The sequence below is a fragment of the Protobothrops mucrosquamatus genome, unplaced genomic scaffold (assembly GCF_001527695.2).
Source record: "Protobothrops mucrosquamatus isolate PMUCROS unplaced genomic scaffold, P.Mucros_1.0 scaffold3035, whole genome shotgun sequence".
Taxonomy (NCBI): domain Eukaryota; kingdom Metazoa; phylum Chordata; class Lepidosauria; order Squamata; family Viperidae; genus Protobothrops; species Protobothrops mucrosquamatus.
In genome coordinates, this window is record NW_015389049.1 from 69,792 (window position 1) to 75,791 (window position 6,000).

A 6,000-nucleotide genomic window follows, 5' to 3' on the forward strand; every position below is an offset into this window, starting at 1 on the left:
CAAAGAGAGTTACAGATTGCACAAAGGTGAGAGATCTTCAGGATAACTGACTGTAACAGTTTAGCTTGGTTTAGTTTCATTCAACATCCTAGACCCATGTGCCACTGCCCTTTATTTAACTGTATGCCCACAATATTGTGATTTTTAACACCTACCTTCCTCCTCCTCCTGGTAGACACAAATGACATTAAAAACTCTGGGACCTTTAGACAATTAGATCACTAATTTAGTAAATTCATACCGCGATCTTGACTTGAATGCAAATATTGGGAGTTAATATCCCTCTTCTCGAACCCATTTTAAACGGTGTCTAGCTTCTGAAAGGGAAGTTATTTTATTACCAGGACTAAGAACAAGCACTGTAATGTATCAAAATTTCAAAGGTCCACTTGGCAGACAATCTGGGCCTTGTTCTTCTGGATGGCAAGCCCGAAGAACAATCTAAGAGTTAACTCAGATTTGGAGGCTCTAATGGGACCGATGTGATGCTGCCATGATTTTATATATCTATGTTGTCAAAGCAAGAATATACAGTATTTGCTCAGAGGAAGGGAATTTAGTTCATAGCATCCCTTCGGTGTGCCGACATGTTGTAACATAAATAAAAAGACTTTTTAGGAAAACAATGCCTGGAAGTTCTTTGAAGTGTTTCATTAGTCGGAACCTGACATATGTTCTTGGTGCTCTCTGATCTTGATTATTTTCTTTCAGACGTTTCATTACCCAAACTAGGTAACTTTATCAGCACTGGTGATGCTAGCTAGTTTAGCAAATGAAATGTCTGCAAGAAAACAGAGAGCGTCAAGGACCCCTCATTTCAACCTCAAGCTACAAACATTCTCCTTTATCAGTATCTGTGTTCACTTAATAAGTCACTTAATCTTCTTGAGAGAGGTCACTTTTCTTTCATCTGCCTCTCTGATCTTGAGGAATACGCCAAATCCCTAAACAAAGCTTCAAGGATAAATGGTTCTCAAGACTTGCTAGGTCTCCTAAAGCAGGGCTTTTCAACCTTTTCACCCATTGTACCACTTTTAGGATATGGCAACATCCGAGTACCACCAGTCGCCTAGCAAGGTGTCAAAAACTTGATCCCCCCCCNCCTCGACTGGTAACAGTTCGCTTAGTGACTGTTCGAAGTTACAATGGCACTGAAAAAAGTGCCCCCCCAAGCCACAGCCGAGCAAGACACCTGCCTGCCCACCCGGCAACGCTCTTCCTCCTGTCCGAGGTTTTCATTGTTGTGAGCATTTCTGTTGAAGATTGGCAGTGGGGGTGGGGTGGGGTGGGGGTGGGGTGGGGTGGGGGGTGTTTGGTTTTTATTCCCCCCATCTGCTGGGTGGTTGCAGCAGGTTTTGGTCACTTCACATGACCCTGGGACACTGTGACCGTCATAAATATGAATCAGTTGCCAAGAATCTGAATGTAAATCACAAGACCCTGGAGATGCTGCAACATTCCAGCTGATCGGCGCTTCTTCTGGGCTCAGCAGAAGTGCCAGGATCAGTGCTGCTTTCCAGCTGATTGGTGCTTCTTCAGGGCTCAGCAGAAGCACCAGGATCAGTGCCAAGCTACAGCTGGAGCCTGGTGCTGACCCTGGCGCTTCCACTGAGCCCTGACAGCCCCGAAGAAGCGCCAATTAGCTGGAAAGCGGCACTGATCCTGGCGCTTCCGCTGAGCCCTGACAGCCCTGCAGCTCCAGCCATCTCTCGCTCAGGCTTGTGCGGTGCTGCCACTGGTTCAGCTCCTTCCCCTCCCCCACTACCACTTTTCTAGGATGGTCGCGTGCCACCTGCCAGGTGCCAATGTACCACAGGTGGTACCCGTACCACTGGTTGAAAAGCCCTGTCCTAAAGTTTGGATCCTCTCCTTCAACTCCATTCTCAAATGTGCCTAGCAGTCTCCTTTGAGCAATTGTTATCCTATCAGTCTTATTATCCTTACTCTTCAAACCCCCTATCAATATGACCAACATATCACTATATCCTTCCTCAATTTAGATCCAAATCCTCTTGTGATGCTGCCCAGGTACAGTCATAAAGTAAAATAACAACTTGAAAGAAAAGGTAAGCAATGAAAGAAGAACTATGAGAGTAGCTGAAGCTGCTAAATTCTAGAACCATTTTGTGATTCTGGTGCTTAGTCAACAGCTCCTTTAATGATATGTGTTTGATCTATTCTGCCAAACAGCTGTATAATGCTGGGAGAACTATTTCCAGAGTATTTTCACCATGGAATAATTATACAATCCAATCCACTCTTAAAATATTAATCCAACTGAATTCCTGTGTACACCTTTGAGTCTCGTGCATACCTAAAATCTGGAAAAACCTCAGGAGAAGATTTTATCCCCCAGAATTCACTGTTAGCAGCTGAGCCATCTTTCCTACATTATCTCATTCTTTAAAAAACAAAGGGAATATAAATCTATCCGTTTATTTAATAAATCAGCAAGCTGTATGCTAAATATCTCTACCCAAAATGACTCAAGTCGATTGAAAGTGAAAATATCCCCCTTAGGGAATAGAGAGGCTTCAGATGGGAATGATCAACCCTTAACCACTTTTCTTGTTTTATTCATGTTAGTACTCTTCATCTTTGATCGTATTAATAACATTTGATTTTATTTGATTTGACTCTCAATCACTGCCTGGTGCTCCATCAGTTAACTGAGAAATACTCATCCCAGCTCAGAGATTTCTGGTCGCAGTTTTCATTGATTTTAAATCTGGCTTTGATTTAATTCCAAGGGAGAGGCTACGGGAAAAATCTATGGGAATCCTCAAAGGATAAAAATTTTATTCTTCTCTCCAGTTCCTCCATTCAATACTACTTTAAGAATCAAATGCTCTTTGCTGAAGACATTTCTCTGCTGCTGTCGCTATCCAGAGAGAGATGAGGCAGAGTCATTTTTTAGCCTGTCTACTTTTTGCTTGTACCTCAACACAATAATCCAGGTTCTTTCTATCCTGATATGTTACTACCCTATATTAATAGGTCAAGTGGTTGCAGATTTTTACTGTACAGATAATATTACGATCATGTCCATCTTCCCAGTGGGGATGAAAAGGTCACTGAGGTTATCTGTTGAGTGGGAAAATACTGTAACAGGTTTCTTACTACTGTATATGCATGAAACCATCAAACATTTAAAAACCTTGTAACTCAAGATTCTGTACATGTAGCCTTACAATAACGTAAAATAAGCTGTTCTAGTTGTGTTTCATGGGTGTGCTTCACCTGGAAAGGCCTCACACCCAACACTTGCATGTTTGAAGGTACAAATTTCTTAAAACCACTTATAACCACTCTGTCAATTTGAGTGGGTCTTTTCTAACTTTCTTCCTCTAATGATTAAGCCACTGGGGGCTTACAACATATGATAGCATTAAGTAGGTTATCAATTTGAGGATGCTGAGCTCTGGAATGATTTGGTGGCCTTTCAACCAAGCACTGATTTCATGTTTAGCTTAGTTTATTACGCCATGTGTTGAGATAAGATATTTTGGCTCTGTAGTGGTTTTATGGCTGCATTGAAATAGGAAGTGTTTGATTGCGCTTGGGTGCCTATGAGCTCTTACAGTCTTCTTGTTGTTGTTGTTTTTCTTATTTATTCATTTGTTCCACTGATTTTCAATCATGTCTTTGCCATCCAGAGTTGCAGTTGAAAAATGGCTGGCTAGATAGGTCAATATAAGAAAAACAACAACAAAATTAGTGAGTGTGTTCCCTCTAATTTACCTTATCTTCCATCAATGACCTCTTGGTCTCTCTTATTAATCTCTACCACAGATTGTCTTGCCTTGTCTCCTGCCCACGTGAAGAACATCATACATATCAAGGAGAGAAGCAACCTGGAATCAAGGAGAAACTTCCTGACAGTGAGGACAATCAACCAGTGGAACAGCTTGCCCCCAGAAATCATGGGTGCTCCATCACTGGAGATTTTTAAGAAGAGACTAGACCAGGGGTCTTCAAACTAGGCCCTTTTATGACTTGTGGACTTCAACTCCCAGAATTCCTCAGGCAGCATGCCTGGCTGAGGAATTCTGGGAGTTGAAGTCCACAAGTCATAAAAGGGCTAAGTTTGAAGACCCCTGGACTAGACATTCACCTATCTGAGACAGTATATGTTCTCCTGCTTGAGCAGGGGGCTGGAGTAGAAGACCTCCAAGGTTCCTTCCAGATTCTATTCTATTCTATTCTATTCTATTCTATTCTATTCTATTCTATTCTATTCTATTCTATTGTGGCATAATAAGAAAGAATGACAGTCAACATGGTGAAATTGTTTAGGTTGGAGACCAGTTTTTAGACCACCCTAAGCTGTAGAAACTGGACAGGTCTAACTCCAAAGATGCTTTTTCAACACGCAACTGGACTTTCTGGTTTTTCTTCGATGATGTTTCGCTTTTCATCCAAGAAGCTTCTTCAGAGCTTCAGAGTTGAAGAAGCTTCTTGGATGAGAAGCAAAATATCTTCAAAGAAAAACAAGAAAGTCCAGTTGCCTCTTGAAAAAGCACCTTTGGGACAACCATGACCTGGATGACTGAGAATCTCCATAGACATGGACAGGTCTAACCTGATTGCTGTCTCTCATGGGTTCTTGTGATCAGAACATTGTGGGAGCTGTTGGAGAAGAGGAATTGATCTATCAAGATGAAGAAATAAAATGCTCAACAACTGACATTCAATCTCTCTCTTTTTCCTCCTCAAGGAGCGTGACTCACAGATTCAGTCCGAATAAATAAGAGGTGGATTCTAAAAATTGACTCCCCTCTTTCCTGTTCATTCTTGGCCCTCTTTGCATTCCAGCTGCATTTGAAGATGTGGGAGAGCGGAAATTACTCCTATTTCTTCTCACCTCAAATAGAAATAATCGGTGCCCTTGTCAAGTCTCGGCACTTGCCGAGAACAAGCGCTATGAATTTCTCAGCAAACTGAAATAACCCAAACTCTCATTTAACTCTCAAAGTTAAATAACAGGATCTTCGCCCCCGCCCTCTCCCTAACAAAGATCTGAAAATCCATTCTGAAAGTAATAGGAAGCACGTTCAGGCCCTATAATGTCTTTTCAGGATTTCTGAAATACTGTAATCTGTAGCACCTGGGAAGGCTCTGTAGTATGATTTAGCAGAAAGGCTTAAGGAACAGAAACGTATCCCGGAAGAATCTTAGATGAACCTTGGACAACACCCAGGTTTTCTGCCAAGAAGAAAAGGAGGTAGAAAAGTGTTTACCTACACAGACAGTCACTTGTCTGAGATGGTATAGATTCTCCTGCTTGAGCAGGGGGCTGGACTAGAAGACCTCCAAGGTCCCTTCCAGCTCTATTCTATTCTATTCTATTCTATTCTATTCTATTCTATTCTATTCTATTCTATTCTATTCTATTCTATTCTATTCTATTCTATTCTACAGTATTCTATTCTGTTCTATTCTATTCTATTCTGTTCTGTTCTGTTCTGTTCTGTTCTGCTCTACTCTACTCTACTCTACTCTACTCTACTCTACTCTACACTACACTCTCCTCTCCTCTCCTCTCCTCTCTACTCTACTCTACTCTACTCTACATTCTACTCTACTCTACTCTACACTCTCCTCTCCACTCCACTCCACTCCACTCCACTCTACTCTACTCTACTCTACTCTACTCTACTCTACTCTACTCTACTCTACTCTACTCTACTCTACTCTACTCTACTCTACTCTATTCTAATTCTATTCTATATGTTTTAATGATATGGTTACTTTTTGTTTATAGATGGAGGATTGTTATTATTATTATTATTTATTATTTATTATTTATTTGATTTGTACCCCGCCCTTCTCCTTACCGGACTCAGGGCGGCTGACAGCCTTATAAAACCCATATTACAATAAATATCAATTTAAAACCAGATTAAAAGGAAATATTTGTAATGGCCTAATAATTAAAATTTCCCTTAAAAACCCCACTAAAATTCCCTAGGCCAATCCCGCTTGTTGGAAAAGCCATGT

The 6,000-nt window shown here is 41.2% G+C and overlaps 1 protein-coding gene across 1 annotated transcript in view; it reads right to left on the bottom strand.

Annotated features, from left to right (window-relative positions):
* LOC107296928 overlaps positions 1-6,000 on the bottom strand; it is an 87,255-nt gene that overhangs the window by 8,207 nt on the left and 73,048 nt on the right. The gene's annotated exons all lie outside the window — the stretch shown is intronic.